This window comes from Siphateles boraxobius, unplaced genomic scaffold (assembly GCF_051911475.1).
Source record: "Siphateles boraxobius isolate OS27281-9 unplaced genomic scaffold, OSU_SipBor_1 22, whole genome shotgun sequence".
Taxonomy (NCBI): Eukaryota; Metazoa; Chordata; class Actinopteri; order Cypriniformes; family Leuciscidae; genus Siphateles; species Siphateles boraxobius.
Window position 1 is genome coordinate 32,827,060 of NW_027508833.1, and position 22,834 is coordinate 32,849,893.

The 22,834-nt window shown below is 39.7% G+C and overlaps 1 protein-coding gene and 1 long non-coding RNA gene across 2 annotated transcripts in view; both read right to left on the bottom strand.

Annotated features, from left to right (window-relative positions):
• Nucleotides 1-6,135, bottom strand: part of htr1d (5-hydroxytryptamine (serotonin) receptor 1D, G protein-coupled) — a 37,500-nt gene extending 31,365 nt beyond the window's left edge. The window contains exon 1 of the mRNA XM_077239783.1: nucleotides 5,815-6,135. The gene's annotated coding sequence lies outside the window, so the exon portion shown is untranslated. The remainder of the gene's footprint in view (nucleotides 1-5,814) is intronic.
• LOC143747209 (uncharacterized) overlaps nucleotides 1-22,834 on the bottom strand; it is a 480,968-nt gene that overhangs the window by 403,087 nt on the left and 55,047 nt on the right. The gene's annotated exons all lie outside the window — the stretch shown is intronic.

Below are 22,834 nucleotides of genomic sequence, written 5' to 3' on the forward strand. Positions count from 1 at the left end.
TATAACATGCAGTTCTGAGAAATAATAAAGTCAGAATTGCGAGATGTAAACTCGCAATTGTGAGATAAAAAGTCGCAATTATATTTTAAAATGTTTTATTCTGTGGCGGAAACAAGCTTCGGACACAAATTTAATGTGCCTGCAATAAGGATTTATAATTAATAATAACATTTATTCATAATGCACTCAAAACTAATATCAAGTATTTTCATAACCCTTTAGAAAAATAATACAGAAAAGATATAGTAACTTGCAGAACACAGAAGCAGAATTGTGACACATGACTTAAAAAAAAAAATGTATGCCTTGTCTGGTAGAAATGTAGTGTAATGATTGACCAGAAATAGAACAGAGAGGCAGTAAATGCTAATGATCTGGAGGTACTTATAGATATTATGTAATCATGCATTACAGAGTAATGAACTCACACACTGGGGAAAGACAATTATAAAATATGGTTCACAGAGAGAGAACAAATCATATCTGCAAATATTAGCAAGTTCTAAATAGTGAAAGAATCTAGAGTACAAGAACTATAATAATCTAAATGTTATATTTTACGTAATAATTACAGTAGTAAGGGAAATGAGAAACAGAAACTTTCAGAGGTTTTGGTTAAATATATCAAAATACTAAAGAGAGAAAGATAATAATGTGAGGGGAATATTGCTTATGCCTCGTCAGTACGTTTTTCCTCTAGGAAATCCCAGATTATCTCAATGTAGGACACCAGAATTACCTGAGCTAAGATCAAGACTTTGACTTATACTGTTGATGAATTACAAAAACATAATAAACAAATAAAATAAAATAAAAAGATTAGTTTAAATTATTTTTAGTTGCTTTAAATACAAAAAAAATACAGATGCATAAATTAGTCTGGTTGTGCCCTGTGCTGTATGCATTATATATCTAGTCTATTACAGTGTATATATTTGATATTAATACATGCAAATATAATTCATCAAACACACAGCCAATTTAGTCAGAACAAATGTGCAATCTCAAAAGCAAATATATAATTTTATATGCATGTAAGATGTGTACATTTGCTACTAAATTTCTTACTAAACTGGCCATCCCTGACTAAACTGAAAAAATCAGTTTAACTGCTGCTAAATACATATACTGTAATGCCATACAGGCCTCCTCTGAATCTGTCTTGCTAACAAAGTATTTTGTTAATGTAAAGGGTGAACACAAGCTCAACATATTTAATATATCCAGAATGAAATGGGTTCTGTGCAGGACTGAAAAGCAAATATCTGAATAACTTCTTCATGCCTAAGTCAATTTCACAGGCATACTGTATGCCTGCATATGCATATGGTTTCATACGGTCCATACATAAATATGGTTTGAAAGAAAATTACATACAGTGTAACACACTGACACGTAACAGTCATATTCTGAAGTCCATTTAGCACATTCCTTTATTCTTAATGCATTAATACATCCACTCAGACATTCTTATCTTACCAAAAGAAAAACGGTGTATAGTCAGAACAAAATCACTAGAATTGACTTAACAGTAGCTTTATGATTCCCCAAAGCAAATTATAAAACATATGATCACTTAAAATTTACAGAAATTGTGCTTTCTAACACCTAAAAAGAAATGCTACCTATAAACCATAACGATTATGAAATAAACCCTTGTATATAAAATCCCTATCTACCTGCCATGACTCTTTATCTGCTAAAGTGAAGACCTGAATTGATTTGATTCTACATGTTGCTACGGTTACACAAATGCAACATTCCACTGCTTGTGAGCAGATACAGAGAGACACATACTCGTGTGTGAGCAAAAAAAGGCCATGTGCTCTCCTCACTTCCCAAATTCTCTGCTTTCTACCTTCAATCTCAGTATAATTTCTCTCTTTGATTGATTTCATATAGCTGGAGATTGACAGCTCCCTGTAGAGAATACCTATATGGAACATATGTGTGTGGATGGGTCAGGTTTTACCTACATTGTCACTATATGGATAGTAAAACCTGAAATCATAGACTACGAAGAGCACCCTCAGGTAAATACTATTTAACATCATATTGGAGAAACTTATTTACAAATGCTCCAGTGCGTATTTGCACTCTGGAGAGCGTCAAAGGGTTTCTGTTTGCAATGTGTTTTTGCATTGTTGAGCAAAGAAGCCAATCACAAACATGTCTGTTGATGTCTCAAACTTGATGGCCAATCAGAGGTGTTTGTGGTGTAAGAGGTTAGTCAGAACCCACTCACCTCAAAACGCCAGAGAATTTGTTCAATGCTGCGTTCTGCGCGCTCACCAATCCTCTTATTATAACAAACTGTAGTAACTATGTAAATAAGAAATTAATTATACAGTGTAGAACGCTTAATTGATTAAAACAGAACTTCCTGAGATCACGGTGAAGTGAGTCTGAGATAAGTGCTTTTAGTGATTTTAAATGGAGCACACTTGCATATGTTTATGCCAATTAACATTCTTTTAGCCTACTTTAGATTACAAAATGTTCACGATAACAAAGTTGACATCAACGGAAAATGTAATAGTTGTAATAGACAACATGTTATGCTGGACTAATTTAAACACTGCCAGCATCATGAAGTGATTATAATACGGTAGGCCTATATCACAATAACATTTTAACAATTTATGCATGACAGCACAGTTACCATAGGTATTATTTTTTTTCCATTAGCATTTACAATGTATTTGCTGTGAAATCCTAGTTAATGACTCTTAATGGCAGACATTGATGTTTGTGTACAATTCTGAATAGCTTTTTTAGAACCTTTTTACTGGCAAGTGCAACACTGTGGGGCGTTTTTGCTTGTTTTAAGCTGCAAGTAAAGGGCTTTTACTTGTCCTAAGTGTTGTCTTTTAAAAGAAACCATGGCTAGGACTGGAGTTTAAAGCATTCATGAATTGCAGTGAATTTAAGTTTAAATTTAATTTTCAGTACATGCTTGAAAATAAGGATGACAGTTAAGAGTCTACTTTATTGCTCTTTTTTGTTGATTTGTAGTTTGTTTAATTCTTTAATTATTACTTTGATTCTATTTATCTAGATTTGTTAGCTGTTGTTTATTATTACCATTTATTTACTTCATATTTAACATTGAGCACTATTCATGTTATAAACATTAGCAGTTTGGTGGGGGCGGTTGTTGGCTTGTGAAGGGCACTTTCTAAAATCTCGCCTATAGGGCCCCAGCAGAGCCTGGGCTGGCCCGAATGTAACTATGTAAAATGTTTGTTTGTAGGTTAGACAATGCTTTAATACAAAAACAATTTCTAAATTAAAGCCGTGAGTTCAAATGAGTTGAAATTTATTTCAGAAACAAACAAACTTTTAAATGGTAAATCTTAAAAGAATGGAGGAGAATATACTCCTCCCACATGCAAAACATTTGCGACCTAAATTGATCTTGACTCAGATTTGTGGTAATTAAAAAGGTTAAACAAAAGTACTTTTAAATGAGTCATCACTGCAAAATAATGTGTCTGTGTATTTCCCACTGGAACAGGCTTACAAAGAGTCATGTTTCAGAATGCCTATATGTAAATAGGGTTGTAACGGTATTAGATTTTCATTTATGATAATCGTCTCAGAAAATATCATGGTTTCACGGTATACGGTATTAAAGAATCATTATTATTATAATCATCAGCTACAATGACCCTAAAATGAATGAAAACAGATAAGGTTTTTTGGTTGAACATGGTTTATTAAAACAAACTTTTTTTAATGAAATATTTTAATGAGTCTATGAACTTTTATTTTGACAGGTTGTACTAAACTCCTATGAGTTTCAGTGTCAAGAGTGTATTTGACGATGATTCTTTTAAATAAAATTATGAAATGCTCATTTATTTCTCTCAGAGCAGCTCTGGATATGTTCATGTGTTCACGTCCTCATATAGTGAGTGAGACGGCAGACGCATTAAACACCATGAGCGTCACACATACTACAGAATATAGATTTACAGTATAGCAGTTTTTTGACACACACTCATATAGCGATTTGATTTATTGCACAGCTATATTTTAGATTTATTCATCCATCTATCAAATCGCGCATTTTTCGTGACATCTGCGTCAAAACGGAAATAATACGGCCTTAAGTTATAAATGGAACTTTATCTGCAGGGAGGGATGGTGTTTGCTAATATGGGAGAACATGTTCGACGTATCTTCCTTTTGCAGCCACTCTTCGTCCACATTTTTGGAAACAACTGGATATCCACCTTCAAGGAAAACCCCGCGTTCGTTTTTCGGATACCCAAAGTATTCCCACACTGCAGATTTCAACTTTTTTTCGGCGGGGGAAAGAGATTAGAAATCGCAACCTCTGTCTCAGACATTTTCTCCGCTGTACATGTATGGGTGGAGTCTAAGCTCAAGTGGAAAGAAGTTGCATATGCGATGGTGAGATCTGGTTTAATTTTTTTCCCAAAACCTTGGATAAGCAAATGTTCACGATATGATAATCATACATGTCAATATCGTGATAAACCGCCATACCGGTATACCGTTACAACCCTATATGCAAATGTTTATTTTATACATCAGGTCAACCATATGCTGGTCATTTGGGCAGAGGATTTACTTGGGAAGGTCACAGCAATCTGCTGACGATTCACACGGAGCACCCAAAGATCCAGCACATATGCTTCCCTTTCACATCAGCTATCTGTCCATCTCACACACTGCAGTTGTGTTGTGTGTTTGCAAGAGAGACAGATAAGGGAGGGTGACAAAGCAGGTGAAAGGAAGAGAAAGGCAAGAAAAGTGAGAGAGGAGAAAAGAGCAATTATGCAAATGTGATTGAACAGTGTTGCTGTTCTGCCGCGCACTGAGTTACACCGATAGTCCTCTGCCCTTCATTCATTATCACTCTACACCACATGTGAGAGTTTATAAATCTTGACTGTAAAACTCAAACAAACATTTACACTGATCATGGCCATGACCTTTAAGTACGGCCACCCATGTCAGGCACTATGCTATGCAGACATAACAGTCAAAAACTCTGCCTGACGGATTGAACCTAACACTGCAAGGGTAATTAAGGTTGTTCATTAAACACCACACCTTCATTTAAAAACTGTGGTGGGGTTGTTTGGAAAGAAAACAGAGGAAAAGAATCAAGGTCAGACTGTGCTATGAGATTTAACTTTTCAAGGCAACTTAAACTTGCCTAAAATTGAACCTGCAAAGATCATCTTTGACCAGCAAACCAATTTATGCTGTGTTTTTTAGCAGGTAATGCATCTAAAGAATCTTATTGATGGTGCATTCTAGTTCTGATGTTGCATGTGCCTACTGTCTCAGGTTTGTATTAACTTAGGAGTATAAATCCCTCTACTAACATGTTCTGATACCGAAGCTTTCTGTTGGACGATCAAGCTTAAGCTGCTACCTGTGTTTTGGAACATGGGTTCAGTTTCTAGCTGGTCCGAAGAGCAAGCTGACAAGTGACAATCTTGGACCAGCAACAAACCAGCAGCGAAATTTTACACCAGCTAGAACCCAGTTAACATGTTCCAAATCACAGCTATTTTTCAACACCAGATTAAGGAAGGAGAGGAAACAGACATCACCTATGCTGTTTCAACCTACACATTCAGCTACCCCAAAACAAGATTTATATCATGTGATAGTTTTTGTTAACCAACTTTTGTTAAAGTTGATCAACACAAACGTTTTAATTGATCTACTGACACGCGTGAATGTTGACAGATTCTTTTTCTGGACGTTAAAATCTCAAGCATCGCATCTGATGGTAACTGCAGGATAGCGTCAGATGTTTCAAAAACTTACCAAGCTGAAGTTTTTCATCTTTCATCAGGCGCGAGACTTCAGATCAAAGTCACCTCTCCGTTTCAAGTCGAGTATCCAAAAGAACTGTTACTTTTATAGTAAAACGTGATGGTCACTTACGCTTTCATAATGTGCGTTGCTGCGCCTTATCCAGCACAGTGGTTAAAGATCATGCATAGTCACTACGAGACTCCAAAGCAAGATGAGAAGACATATAATAAAATAGCTAGGCTATTTTTTGTAGTTAGTGCAAAGCGACGAGTGCGCAAGACTACACTGTACCGTTTCATGCTGCTGTCTTCTCTGCTCTCTCTCTCTCTCTCTCTCTCTCTCTCTCTCTCTCTCTCTCTCTCTCTCAGAAGTCCTGCCGCAGCGCTGCTTCTACGTTCTCTGAGGTTCGTCAGTAAATGTCAACAAGTAGGCTATTTTTTGAATGCACTTGAAAGCGATTGTTTCTAAATATCTAATTTAAAAATAGAACACAAAACGTTACTTTCATGCTCTTTTCTCGGAGCCAGCGGAGCGGTCCCGCAGTGTTCACTTCTCCATACACACTGAACAGGGGACATCTTAATTAGTTTACTTGATTTAAATGCCTTCATTTAAAATGCATCGTCATGACAATCTCCCTGGGGTCCCTCTAAAGTGGGGGGCTTTGTGGGTCTATATGTCTTCACGTAGCCTATAAAAATGAATGAAATAAATAATGACTCTCAGTATGATATAAATATGGTATAGACCTTAATCATAGCAACGCCATGACAGGTATAAAAGCGAGGCAGTGAGGGATAGCCTACTTTTCAAAGGTATCTGCTGTAATTAAAGCTAACTTATAATTTTCCACTGCTCGGTTTTTTGTCTTCTGAAATTTCTTGGAAAGATATTCTTGCATTTTCCATCTGCCGAACAATCCAAAAACACATAAAATAACAGTACAACCCACTGAAGAGATGTAGGCTTTCAAAGATGAAAACTTCTGCTGCCATATCAATGGCTGTGCCCATAGCATGGGATTGTTGTGATTTATTTTTGTAAAATTCAGCACAGATAGGCTAGTTCTAAAACACCAACCTCAATTTACAATCATTGAGTATTGTGAAACAAAGAAAAAAAGGTGTCTTAATATTTAGAGCGGATATGTTTCGTGATTTAAAGCATTATTCAATGTGTTGACGTAATTTCCACTGAAACAGGAAAACATATCTGCTGGGCATATTGATCAGCTTACTAGGCTACCAACTATTTTAAATTAGCCAATACAGCGTTATGTTTATATCACAGCGCAGCTAGAGCCGTTGAGCTCGGTAAAGCCACAGTTTCTTCCTAATGTCCTCCATATCGCTTTAAAATATAGTATTTGGGGCAAGATTCAAATGGTTCCAATATTTTTTTCCGGTAGGCTATGTGATCCGCTTATTTTTCCAACAGAGTAACATATCCGAATACATAGTATTCGAAAAACAGTAGGCGAAGAGGAAGGGGATCACATACCAGAAAGTATGTAATATCATCAGTGTTGGCGTACTGTTGTTCGCATACTATAGTAGTGAAGTATTAGATTTCGGATGCAGAGATGGTATTCGATAGAACAGTGGGCGAAAAGTACCTGGATGACCGAGATTCTGAAGTGCGCATTCGATGGACACTTTTTCCCATGAGGCCACGGAAGAGGATTTCTGAATGAAGGTCAAATGACACAACTGACACTTCTAGGTCATATGATAATGACAACATGGCGGATGTAATACGTCCAGATTACATTTTTACTACACACATTCATACCATATAGAACATACTTTTTTTAACTTACTATACACGATTTCGGACGCACTGTTGGTCATGGATGCCCGAAATACCTGTCCGGAGGCGTTGCAAATACTTTGACCAAAAGGCTGTTTTTTATATTAATGGAGGAGGCTTCACTACACTGAATAAACAGCTTTAGTGAGGAAATAGCTTATCATTTAATGAATCGACAGGCTGTTCACTAATCTTCAACATGTTTTTCACTAAACAAACAATACATTCTTTGGAAACTATATGTAGATTTTAATATGCTAAAAGTTTTATTTTTTAAGAGAAGGTTGAGTAGGGAAAGTCGAGACAGGTAGGACTCATTACCAGCAAATGTGTAGTAGTATTTAATAATGTGTGTGTAATTGTTTAATATTGAGTGAATTTATATATTGTCTGAAGAAAATAAACAATCGATGTTTGATGTTTTCTTTCTTGCTTTCAGATTTTACCAAATATAATAATACTTGAATGACTGCCATGCACTATGATGCTGAGAATAATGCCTTTTAATGAATGAAGAGAAAATGAATAATTTAATTATAACTATTGCATTATGCCTCACTTGATCCAAGTTAGCTGTTACCCTTTTTCCAATGGTAAGAGCCACAGACCCTTTCATCTGCCAATAATAAGACAATCTCTGTTAAAAAAAGTAAGATGGCCTGAATACCTTGCAAACTTTGCACAATACTATCAGGCGATTAGACCATACCTTCTGTCACACTGACATGCTGTTGATTATGTAGTTGGAGGCCTATAATAACTTAAGCTGAAGTCGGCGATTAAAACGCACAGTAATTCTTAGGTGATCATGCACGCACGGCTTACATCATTTGAAGATGATCTCAAAGTAAAGTATAAGGCATTCAAACCATGAGCAGGTCATTTAATTAAGATCTCTTATGCAATCATCAGTCAGTTCCAGCTATGAATCAGCAACATGAATCAGAATTTGATCAGCTCAGAGAAAAAAAAAAAGAGACTGAACTCTGACAGGCCATTTTGCTAAAGAATGATGAGCCACGTAAGAGTGGAAACCCACAAATTGGTTTGGGAAGGTGTCATACTGCCAGGAATAATTATAATTCCAACAATAACATTAAAAACCCTGCATGATCTTATTTTAATTTATGAGGAAAAGAAAACTCTATGTGGATGAACGTGTAACACCGGTCTATAAATCAAACAGAAATATGTGACAAAAAGTGAAAGTGACACGTGATGGTACCCATACTTGGAATTTGACCTCTGCATTTAACCCATCCAAGTAAGTGCACACACATTATGAGCAGAGTAGTGAGTAGTGAACACACACAGCAAACGTGGATACACACACCCGGAGCAGCGAGCAGCCTTGAGTGGCCCCTGGGGAGCGATTGGGGGTTAGGTGCCTTGCTCAAGGACACCACAGTCATATTTCTGCCGGTACTGGAATCGAACCAGCAACCCTTGGATCTCCAGTCCAACTCTGTTACCATTAGGCCATGACTGCCCCCAGAAACTGCCCCCAAAAACCCAGAACTGCTGTGTATAATGCCCAGCCTTGAGCAATTTAACACAACTCATTCTGAGGATAAATTGCCGTTTAGGTTACTATTGGGTTGTTCATGTGCAGAATACTGCATAGCAAAATCTGCTGAACATCAACAGAGTTCATATTTGAAGAGGAAAAGAGTAATGTAGCCTATACTCTTCCTGTTGCACATCATAATAATCATAGACTGATCTCATTCTGACTTTAATCACATATGGTTTGTGTGCATGTGAAAATGTGAATGAGTGGGTGCTTGTATTAAGCTGTTTTGATTAAATTGGACGGAAGATTTGGAACCGTTCCACTCCATCTTTGCTGGCTGTCAGCATCAGATAGATATGTTTATGTCATTCAATCACCACACGATGACTTATTTGCTTATTTTATGGTGGGCCATGATTTAGTAATCTATGGGGTGTAGATTTGGGTATGGAAGTCTACCTGAGTTAAAAGACTACTGAATAATCCCTACCAATCATTTTACAGTACTCAGAGTGATTAATTGTAGAATAAGTGCTGAATGTTTCTGTGCCATGTTCCCTTTCAGTCTCTTACATTCGACGTAGTCCAGGGACAGGAGTTGAAAATTAAAAATATCTATAAACTTTATGTGCAACACATCAGTGACATGCTTGGTTTTGACACTATGTTTGTTTGCATTGTCCCTGTCAAATAAATGAAAAAAATAAAATAAAAAAAAAAAAAGGCAAAAGTGTGTGTGTGTTCACTACTCACTACTCTGCTCCTAATGTGTGTGCACTGATTGGGATCACACTTAGGGAGCCTGTCATCTTTGAGTACTGTTAAAACGAGCCAATGCACATCTGCATCTCACACTACGACCTGTGGCGCGGGTATAAATATGGAAGTGGATGCACACACCAGTTGTCTTTTGCTTCGGAGCCGATCGGTGTCGATGTCTCTGAAGAGTGTTGAAGTTTTCAGTGTGTCAGTGTTCTTCTGGAAGACTCTCCCAGTGCCGGTGGTTCTACAGCGCGAGTGCATGGGTGATTGCGAGCTTCTGAGCTCTCAACTGCTGTTTTAACAGGATAATTTCTGTTTGTTATTGACGGTTGGTTAGAGGGCAAAAAGTGAGTGCTTCCCTGTTTCAGTTCACTGTTGCCGCGGTCATTCCCCAGTGTGTTCCTGTGTGCTGTGAAGATGTTCGATCTCTTTCGTGCTTTCTTTCCTGCAAGATGGGTCGGAGCGACGACAGTCTCCCTCCTCCCTCAAATTGTATGTTGCCAAAGGAGGCAGACCAAGGCCTGGCTTTTCTCTGTCCTTTCCGTTCCTTGCAGTTATAACTGGACAGAATGCAAAGCCTCAGGACCTCAGACCAGCTCTTGTCTGTTACGGAGAACAGCAGAAGGGAAGCCTGTTTCCAAGCAGAGGTTGGCCCACTGGACAGTGGGTACCATTATCTTGGCATGTTTACCCAAGGTGCACTGTGCCCACCTGGGTAGTGAGCTTCTCCAAAGAGAGAGTGCAGCTCCTTCGTGGGCGTTGACACAGGGTGCCTCACTGACAGATGTTTTTAGAGCTGGGTGCTGGGTGACACCAAACACGTTCGCTAGAAAAACTGCCTACAGTATGTGTCGGTTTCTTCCCGTGGGATGCCTTCACATGAAGTCAGTTTCACTGTAAGCCCGGTTTGAAGTGCCAACTTTCTGCGCCATTCCCCTCCTATGGACTGGATACTTGCGCCATTCTTGCTCCAGTAGAGTTATTCTTTAGCCGAACCCTGTTGAGTTCCTCCACACCCTTCGGCAACGGACGTGGCGGAGCTTCCGATGCCAGGCCTAACACTTGTATGCACTGGTGGATCCTGTGTTAAACTGGGTCCCATGTGTTGTGATCCCTACGGTGATCCTATATGTGTATTCTTCCACGGTACGGCTCCCTGCGGTCTAGGCACTGGAAGGTGGTAGCACTAGTGGCATTTTAATTGGGATCCCAATCAGTCAACACGTCGACTATGTCAAACGTGAGCGACTGAAAGGGAACGTCTCGGTTACATATGTAACCCTCTTTCCCTGAAGGAGGGGACGGAGACGTACTCCAATCGCCACTATTGCTGGACCACCACTGACTCCCAGCTTCGCTCGGCTCCTCAGCAAAAAACAACTGGTGCGTGCTTCCACTTCTGTATTTATACCTGTGCCGCGGGGCTGAATGTGCAGAGATGCAGATCTCACATGCCAATGTGCATTGGCTCATTTTAACAGTACTCGAAGATGACAGGCTCCCTATCATGATCCCAATCAGTTGACACGTCGACTACATCTCCGTTCCGCCCTTCAGGGAACGAGGGTTACATACAATACGTAACCAAGACGTTTCATTTGCATTCAATGTCCCTTTATAAAAAACACTTATCCAGACTCAAGTTGCAAGTAAAATGAAAGCATTAGCATAAAGTTCTGGCAGGAAGACTTAATTACTACGTCATTATTACCTTCACATCTATCCAATCATATCCTTATACTCGCTGTAAAAAAGATCGGTACTCACACATGTTTGAGTTCACAGATACCGCCGCGACAACTACCTCCGCCATCCCCACCACCACCAGGATGGTCCTGTCCATACAGGGGGGGGGGGGGGGGGGGATTGGTGCAGATACACTACCCTTGGATTATGAACTACGGACGGGGCCTACGCCAAAGAACTAGTTAGATTAATCAATCTAAACACAATAAGTTGTTAGTGAATGTAAATGGTCTAAGAAATAATATTTTGTTATGGAAGATAACCTGAGTGACGGCTCGTGGTACCATCACAGAGAGGCACAAAATCACTTTCCAGAACATTTTCATTCACCGTTCCTTGCTGTTGGAATGATCTCCCCACCTTCAGCCGCCTGCCCACATTCAAAAGACAGTTGAAACCCATCTCTTCCGTGAGCACTTACATTTACATTACATTTATTCATTTAGCTGACGCTTTTATCCAAAGCGACTTACAATTGCTATATTTCAGAGGTCACACACCTCTGGAGCAACTAGGGGTTAAGTGTCTTGCTCAGGGACACATTGGTGTCTCACAGTGCATTCGAACCCAGGCATGTGTCACACCAAAGGCATGTGTCTTATCCACTGCACCATCACAACAACAACAGGTAAACAGGGCAATCCAAAGAATAGGCAAAAGATCAAAACCATGAACCCAGGAACAAGGAAAGAATGCTCAGAATTGCAGTTGTACTTAACCTTTTAAATGTTTTTTTCTTAATTATTTCCCTTGAATCCTCCCTCGTCTGGCTTATGCTACTCTAAGCAATGTCTGAACTTTGTATTTGAGCACTTCTTGCGTTGTTTTTGCCTCTCCATAATGACTCACTTGCTGTATTCCTCATTTGTAAGTCGCTTTGGACAAAGGCGTCTGCTAAATGTTTAAATGTAAATGTAACCAATTAATTAATGATTAATTTCTAAAGAATTCAGCATAAATTATATATATTTACAAATATGCTCTCAAGCACAGGTTGAACATTAAAATTAAGCTTTTATTTAGGGTAATCCACAGTTGTAATCCATAAACAGGCGCAGGGTCAAAAACAAGGGTAAACAATCCAAACCTAAAACAAGGTAAAAAAAAAACCCAACAACAACAACAGGTAAACAGTGCAATCAAAAGAACAGGCAAAAGATCAAAACCATGAACCCAGGAACAAGGAAAGAATACTCGGAATTGCAGTTGTAACACAAATAAGACTTTGCTGCAAATGACTGGAAACACAGGTCCTACAAAAGCCGTTCCTACAATAGACATTAGAATCCGGGAAGGAGGTGGAGCTGAGGAGGGACAGGGGGAGGGACGGAGGGCCAATCCCGTGCAGTGGAAGAAGGACTGGAGACTGAGGCAGATCAGGGAGCCAGGGCGCAGCCATCAGAGCATGTGGCCAAGGTGGAGCAGGCAGGGCATTTGGTCAGGGTGGAGCTGAGGGAACTGTGAACCATCTCAGCAAAGCTGGAGAAAACCAAGGAGCCGATGACCACCACAGCCGAGCGGATAGGACTGAAGACCCCTACAGTGGAGCAGAAGAAAACCATGGCATATCTGACAGTGCTGAAGATCCCCACGGCAGAGCAGAAGACCACCACAGCAGAGCAGATGAAAATCCCCCCAGCGAAGCAGAAGACCACTACAGCAGAGCAGACGGGACTGAAGATCCCCACAGCGAAGCAGAGGACCACCACAGCAGAGCAGACGGGACTGAATATCCCCACAGCGAAGCAGAGGACCACCACAGCAGAGCAGACGGGACTGAAGATGCTCACAGCAAAGCAGAAGACCATCACAGCAGATGGGACTGAAGATCCCCACAGCGAAGCAGAAGACCACCACAGTAGAGCAGACGGGACTGACGATTCTCACAGTGGAGCAGAAGACCACCACAGCAGATGGGACTGAATATCCCCACAGCGAAGCAGAAGACCACCACAGCAGAGCAGACGGGACTGAAGATCCCCACAGCAAAGCAGAAAGACCACCACAGCAGAGCAGACGATACTGAAGATTCTCACAGTGGAGCAGAAGACCACCATGGCGAAATGGGAGGAATTGCAGACCAGCACAACGGATCAGGTGGAACTGGAACAAAGCACACAGAGGTTAAATATGGCCCCTGAGGCCATAACAGGACTGGCACAGAGTTCAGGGATGGCCTTTATGGATGTGACCAGCTGCTCGCACTGACCTCTGTGGTAACTGGAAGCCAGTATCAAACATCTAGCGACTGCCTCAGTAGCTTCAGGTGCAGAGTCCATGGCGGCCGGAGGCTCTGGCATGGTCGCCATGTCGTGCATGGCGGCTGGAGGCTCTGGCGTGGTGGTCATGGCGGCTGGAGGCTCTGGCGTGGCAGCAATGTTGTGTGTGGTGGTCATGGCGGCTGGAGACTCTGGCATGGCGGCCATGTCGTAAAGAGGCTCTGGACTTGGGACCACCGGACTTGGAAGTGCCAGAACAGGACAAGGCTGGACTTGCCTTGAACATTCCTGAATGAATGTATAAGAATGTCCATGTAATGTCCCTAGTGATGTCCCAAGGGCGCTGAAGGAAATATCCTCTGTTTATGCTCTGGCTGAGTACATCAGCAAAATCACCAGACAGCTCAGCTCGCATCTCACACACACACACACACACACACACACACACACACACACACACACACACACACACACACACACACACACACACACACACACACACACACACACACACACACACACACACACACACACACAAATCTTCATGCCATGAGTGTATCTCTCAGGATTTTTAGTATCTTCTCAAAGAAAACAAGTCTCAAAGAGGATTCTCACCAGCAGGACTGTAGTGCTGTGAGAAACAGTGTATGCTTGGAGGTGGGTGGCTGGTTATTGTGAGGTTGCTATAGTGCTACATAATTATTTTGGTCTCAAGTTTGTCTTTCCTGTCCAATATTGCTCGGTTCTACACCCAAAAATTTTCTCGAAAGGTGTAACAGAAAATTATCTCATCAAAGTTATTGAGATGACAAGCCATGTTGCTCTTGTCTTTTTAATTACAGCTGTTTTACTGCCTAACAAAAGCCAAATCAACACCTTCTTAAAGCTGAGTGGCCTTTTATCAAGACATCATTCGGAATGATCCACAAAGGAGAATGTGCTTGCAATTAATTATATATCCACCAAGTTACCATCCCAAATCATATGTCAGCTTTAATCCAAGGTGTCAGATTTTCTCCAAAAAAACCCAACTGCCACAGAACTGAATAGAAATCTCGAAGGTTTTCTAAATGTCTTTGTACAGTGAATCTTATTTAACTCGCTAAATCTCACGAGGCGCAGATACAAGGCATCAACGCCCGACCACATCAGATTGTATCCGATTTCAATACCATGGAGTGTTTAACATTCATTTAATGTTAGGCAGTCACTGAGTCACTTATTCTATTTTTGCTCTTTCAAAGGAACCGAAGAACACTGAGAGATTAATGATAGCATCTAAAAGGACAATGGACATCAAGCCTAAACATGACAGGCAGTCCACAGGGTAATCGGACCATCTCTGAGAATATGAAGCCTCATTGATTTCCGTGTGATGTCTGGCTGCTTTATCCACTCATTCATTCCTCTTTCTATTCTCCCATGAGGCACTATTGTGTGGATCTCGCTGACAGAGCTGAAGTATAAGCCCAGTATAAGTTCAGAGTCCCTGCAGTCCACCGCCTTAAGGAACAGAAGCAGAGGTCCACAGGGGTTTGTGTTTACAGTTGTTTCTTGTTGTTTTGTGCACCACATCACTGAGATAATCATCAGTGGTTTATTTTATTTTGACCTTTAAAGGGCATCTATGAATATGAGTCAGTTAAAACACAAGCAGGAAGGAAAAAGTCGGAATTCCTCAGCATACAAAGTGTCATGTACTGCTGACGTGAAGAAAGTGAAAGAAGGACTAGGTTATTTTAGTTTTGAATTTCTAATTTAGTTTATATGATAGCTGTGGGGATCATATAGGAGCACATTTTCAATAGCTCTACCTAATACCTTCATGTGGTTTGCCGTGTCCTTGGGTAATCAACATGTCATCAGTTGTTTTATTGTCCTTTAGTGTGGTTCATAAAATGAAATTGAGTCAATCAATTCAAGTTCAATCAACTGTTGTTTACCGTAGATTAAACAGCGTTTTAGTCTTCAGCAAGGCAGAGAGCTAAATTAGAGATTCTCTTGCATATATTAATTTGAACTTGAAAAATAAATGAATCTGAGTTGTCATCACAAACCTTGTTGCATTTAAAATGTCCCCTAAACAGGAAACAAACAGAACTGCCACCTCTGTTTATCATCATTTAACTCACTTAAAAAATAAGAATATATGCTGTGATGTGCCTTGTTTTCTTGTAAGATTGCCTTTCGGCTGACACCTTTGGCTTCTTAAACAATGGCTGGCATTACATCTGAGAAACAAATAGAACCAGTTTATTTTACGAAGAGTAGATTTACATTGATGGTAATGGCTCTAGTGGAACATGTTCACATCTCAGCTGAAATTGCCTCTGACCGATATACAGATGAATTGTGGCTCTGATGCCGTAGATATGTAAATACTTAGCAAAAAACGAAAATGGAAAAAAAGGGGTGCAACTCTGACAGTTCATAACCAGTTGCCATGGTTATGCTTGCTGTAATCAGCTGCTTAAATGAATGGCTCACAAAGCCTGAAATGTTACAATGGTACGTTATACGAGGACAAAACAAGTACACTGGCATACACATATGCACTTATACAAAGAGAAATGTACTCTCACAGTTTATTTTACTAATCTGTCTTCGTCCTGGTTTGCTTTCATCAGGTTCTGCTTTTTCTAATAATAAGCCCCTTATGATCTGAACGTAAGTACACTTCTGCAGAATCTGATATGGGAGTAAGATGCCACTGACCAAGCTTTTATGCCAAGAACGAGAGCACAAGTGTGTTGTTGATTTGCAACACTTGTGAGGGCCAATTTTCTGAAAATGCCCTTACAAATATTATTACACCTCTTAAGTGTGCTTGCAAGTAATGGTACCTGGTAATAAAAAGCTTTATTAAGTAACAGAATAACGTCATTTCCCCCTCCATTTTAAAGGTTTACAATTAGGGCAAGGACATCATGTACATGTGTTTATTTAAAAAAAAAATAAAGAGTGACAGTCCTAACTAACTTGTCCTAGGCAAGAAAATACATGACCAATGCAGAAAAAATAACAACAACTTATTATATTAGTTATTCAAGATTCCAAGATTTGTTGGTATAGTTTATGTTTAATGTGCATCTTTTTTCAAATCTTAGACTAATAAATATAATAAAAACATGTAAAATTGCAACTGAACAGTAATCATCATATATTTTGTTATGATGTGTTACCCTTTTTGTGTTACCCTTGAAATAAAATCATATTTGAGCATTTCGAAAACAACGTGTACCTTGTGTGAGGATGGGACAATAATCTTTCCTCTTCAACAATCTGTCTCTCATGTGATATCACATTAGCAAACGACAACCATCCAACGATCCAATCAATTCCCGATGGACAAAATCAAGAACCACCCTACATTTTTTCCTATTCAAGAAGCTGTTTCATTTAGATATATGTCAGAAGAAGAAAGAAAAGACAATCATAATTTCAGTTTTTCCCGAATTTTACTTGGCCATGGCCATGTCGCTTCTATCTCCAAACATCAACATAAACTGATCAGTTTTCTGCTCAGTTTTCTAATAATAAGCCTTGCATAATCTGAGCATAAGTAAATCTCTGCAGAATCTGATAAGGTCAGAAAGTCGTCACTCACAGAGCTTTTGTGCCAAGAATGGGAGCACAAACATGTACTCGATCTGCAACACTTGTTAGGGCCAATTTCCTGAAAATCTTGTGCGTACGGACAATATTAAAAAACGGGGGAAAAGTTTTTTTTTTTATTGTTTAGAGAAAGGAGTCGGGTCTGAAGCAATTACGTATATAAGCCTATACATTTTGTCAGGTGTGTGTGCTGAAGTTTTAAAGGACACACTATCACTCTCCCCATGGAGTCTTTAAACAGATTCAAGCTGTCACCCCAGATAATCACTGCTGAATACAGGTCCTTAGACAAGCTGGTGAACAGACTCTGCCTGTCAAAACACCCAGTTATGCACACAAATATACGCTTATTGTATACAGGCAAAGCAACCTCTTTGAGAAGCCCCTGTCAACCAATACTGTGTCCATAAAATATTTGTCAATTCAAACCACTTTGCAGCTCCTAATGTAGAGCTAATTCTGTCAGGAGGGTCTTTTTAAGGTGAAGCGCTCAAATTACAACGCTGAATGAAATGGAAATGATGGTGGGCTTGTGAAAGCTTCTAGGGCAGCTCTTATGATGGATACAGCGCTGATGACAGAAGCGGCCGGAGAGTTATCTGTAGAATACTAATGACAAGAGCCAGTGGCGGCAGACATCTCAACAGAGCTCATTTTCACGGGGAATAAGAGGAAGTTTACAGGATACTGTTTGTTTGGTGAATAGAAATGGAGGGATTTAAGGGAAGTATAATGTGTAAAGGAAGGAAGACATATCAGGCTCACTGATCTTTTCATGTTTTTATCCTAATGTAATAGCTTACTTGTAAAGTTACAGAACAATTCAAAATCCGATCGTATCGGTTTGTGGGATTGTATATGGAAGCCAACTGCCTATTCGGTCAAATTAAGAAAGTTATTTCCCATCAGGTTATAAAGCAATCAGGGCAGAATCTCCCAAAAGCTTCAGCTTCATTAGACATTATCACATTTCTTTGGTGGAAAGAGCATATAGAACTGATTCCAGCCTGCCATTAAACAGTCATTGTCAGAAATCAATGTGGAAAATCAGTACATTGTGATATGGAAGTGACATTGTTCAGTAAATGAGGCCCGATGAAACATTCAATCTGGATATAATTCATAAGTGAAATTTCTTGCAAAGGGTATAACTTAACTTACCATTCAATTGTACCATTCATATTAAAAGCCCACAGCTTTTCAAATCAAATACTGGGCTGTGATTTCAATTTAAAAGTGCTGAAGCTAATGAACCTTGTGTGGGACTCGAGGGAAAGACACTTCATTGTGCATTTTGGGACATGGAATCAGTGACCAAACTTCAAGACTTATGGACATTTGATTGGCAGGTTTCAGGTTTATGTGCTTCAATTAATTCACTCAATAGTTCCTTTAGTTTTTGCACTCATGGGACCTACTCTTCTGGTGTGCTAACTTTGATTAACTTTATGTGATTTGAAATTAATTAAAATCTGTGATAAAGAAATCTAAGCTAAATTACTCCCTTATAATCACATCAAGTCACCAAAGAACGTGTCACATCAAACTCTTTGAATTTGTGTAACTCCGTTTGTTCTCATTAAATTGCAGTTTGCTGTCTGGTCTTTCTCTAAGAGTTTCATATATTCATAGTGATTTTTAGAGCGTTTTAGTGCATCTTGTGCATCCAGAATTACGTTCCCGCTTTCTCCACTACAGGAATCTTTCCAGCTAGCTTTCTGGCATTAATTCACGTTCAAGTTCCAAATATTTAATATCTTATAAACAATATAATTGATTTGAACACCTAAACTAAATAAACACAGTCACACATTTTAGGTTTATAAAGGTTTAGTTTTTATATAATGTTCAAAAAGTTTGGGGTCAAAGTTTTTTTTTTTAAAGAAATTTAATCTTTCCAACCAGGATGCATTAAACTGATCAAAAATGACAGTAAAGACATTTTACAAAACAATTATATTTCAAATAAATGGTGTTCTTTTAAATGTTCTATTTATAATTTTTTTTTAACAAAAATATTAATATTAAAATGTTAACACTGAAGACTGAAGCAATGACTGCTGCGTTGTTTAAAGTGTAAAAAATCAGGAATAAATTATGGTACATTTTTCAGCCATGTTGAATTTATGTTGCCATAAATAAAAGAACTAAAGCGGACAGTCGTATAGAATTATGGTAAAGGGTCAAAGGTCACCACTCACTGTGAATGGATGTAACATCACACACTGAGTGGTAAAAATTATTTATCCACTGTAGTGGACATCAACATTAGTGGCTTAAAATGTACAATCTCGCTCAAAAATATCATCCTCATCCTACACTCACTGACGTATTCAAATTGTCCAGTCAATACTCTCTAGAATGAACCCCCCCCCCCCCTCCTGCTAATACTTCTGACTAACAATATCAAGTAAAGTAGTACATGGATGTAGTATTATACAAAATCTCTAAAGTTCTGTGACTCTCTTTTACCTCATTGCCCCTCTCTCTTTGGCCTTAGAGGGGCTGTGTATCATTGTGTGAGAGCAACACATGATAAATGTATTCTTTAAACTCAGTGAGGCAGAATTAGGTATGCTAGCAGCCTCAGGAATACACAGCATACAAAGAGAATGGAATAGTTTTAACAGTGATATGTGATCACACTGTCAGAGGGGGATTAATGAGGTTTGATCTCAAACTTGAGGCTTTGGTAGATTGTGTGTATGTGTGTGTGTGTGTGTGTGTGTGTGTACAAGTGTGAGGCGGTTACGTAAGAGTGTGTCGCAAAAGCAGTCTTTAATCCTCTTCAGAATCAAGATTCTGCCCCATAGTGGTTTTCCTTCCACCTGTCTGATAATATGTATACAGTGTGTTCACTCTTTTATTTATTTTTTATTTTTCCTCATTTCCTCTGTTCTTCCTTCTTTTTTTCTATGCTCTACCTCTCTCTTACACACACACACCTCTGTACTGTCATCTTCAGCTCTGCTGACAGGAAGTCTGATGAAGAGGATCAGGGTGCTGTCCAGCATCTCAGGGTTGTCAACTCCAATCCTGTATCTCAAACACACACACAGATGTGCGTACACACACAAGTATTGGTTAATTCGAATTTATACACAAACAAACTCACACTCTTGCAATTAATCCCAATGAGACCGTCAACAAAACTAAGTTCAGCTCTGCATGCGAGTGTGTTGTGTCTGTCATAGCAGCATATTGGGAAAACAGATTTGGCAAACGATCCAGTGCATATCTGTGTTTGCGCACTAAAGAGCGTAAAAGGTTTATTTTTACAGCATGTTTTGCATCACTGAGCAATGTAGCCAATCACTAACCTATCTGTTGATTTCTTGAACACAATAGCCAATCAGATTTCTAACTTAAAGACAGCTTTAAGTTAGCACTGAACAAACACACTGGCGTTTTGTGCAGTGAGTGGATTCTGAGTTCTGCACGCTTGCAAATCCTCTTGTTATAAAATTTTTTTAGACATTATGTACATACGGCATTCATTGTGCAGACAGCTTCATTTATTATAACAGAACTTTCTAAGGGCGCGATGAACTAAGAGTGATTATAAAGGGGGAGCTCTTTCTGACTAAAAAACACATTCTTTCCGTGTGTGTTGTCGTGAGTTGCTCTCTCGCTGATATACCTGAGTTAATTGGAGTTAATTACTTAAATTGGCATTTATAATTGTACAAATAAACAGAAATCACAAGCTTTTGTGTCAGGTTGTTATGTTGTGGCTAATGCTAAATATAACTGTAGAATTGTGTGTATGTACGGCCTGAAGTGAGATCACCCAATCGAGCAGGTTCCCCAATCTCAATCGTTTTTTCCATTAGATAAAATTATTAGAGAATATCTTGTGTTTTTCCATGGGTGCTTGGCCATTTCCGTTGGTGCTCGAGCCCCTAAGCCACACGATGGGTGCCTATGCTAGAGTTCCCTTTCGAGGGAACTCGCGATGCGTCAATGACGCTTTGGGAACGCTCCCAGCGTGAATGCGTCTGAAGCATCTATGTCAACTAGTCCAATGGAAGGAATGAATGTCACGGGCGGGTGACGTCATGACCAGGAAGTGATAAAAGAGCATCCGGTGCAAACCGGCATTAGCTTCTGTTGCCTCAGCAAGCGATCTGTGTCAAACTGTCTGTTATATTTACTGTTGTCTGTCTGATATATATATTTATGGAAACTAAACAATTGCACAAACTCTGTGTTCTCCCTGCTCGCGCTATTTAACGAGTAGGGACACACACGAGCTTTGTGTGATGTGTTTGGGAGTAGAGCATGCGGTATCAGCCTCCGAGGGGGCTGATTGCCAACATTGTGAGAAGCTTTCGCTTCGCATGCTCCGCTCCCGCCTGTCACTTTTCGAGGAAAGTGGCCGGGCTCGCAATTCTCAGGGTGACAGGTCCCGCGTCTGCCGAGGCAGCGCGGAGAATGCATTCCTGTGGATCGCGAATAGGATCTCTTTACGGGGTTGGAGACGGGTCCGCGGATCTTATCTCCTCCCTTTCCACGAGGGATCCAGTGCTCTCTCGCCGGTCTCGGAAGCCCGCGCTGCGGTCTCTTCCGCCCGGGGAGAGAGAGAAATCAATGCTTCAGTGCTCTACCTCCGAGGAGGTAGATGTGCTGGGCATTGAAAGTGACACAATCATGGGGGAAGTGAATTTGCCATCTCTTTCCCCAGCGTATGAGAAATATATATAGCCTATATATATATATGATAGTTTATATATTATATATAAAATAAAGTGAATATATATAAAAAATATATATAAAAAATAATAAGCTGGTGGAAGTGTTTACTAAGACTGTAGATAAATTAAATATTTATGGCCAGCAGAAATAAGGGGGCACTCGTCCTAAAAATAAAATAAATTAAACGAGTTTCCTTCCCTCTATTTTTCCACTTCCATCACGGGGCCTTCCATTTTTCCCGATCTGCACAGCGAGCTGTCTAGATCATGGAAAAAGCCTTACTCCTCTTGTCTTTTAGCCCCCACATTCATGTATATTCAGATATTTGGGGGTTAAGAGGGTATGGCTATGGGGCAATACCCCGGGTAGAACAGACGCTTGCGAGCTATCTGTCTCCCGGTTCCATGGACGCAGGAAGTAGGGGTGCTGCAGGTGCTGCAGCACCCCCCGTTGGCAAACTGTGATGACAATAAAATGATAGCTTATAAATATATCTCTGGTTGTTGTTTCTGTTCCACAACATTTTGTATGTCATGTTTGGGGTGTGGGATGAAGAGAGGGATATTTTTAGTAATTATTTAATTAAAAATTATTTAATTTATCTTCAGTGTGTAGTATTAGCCAATCAGATGTCTTGACGCGAATCACGCGATTACGATTCAGCCTACGC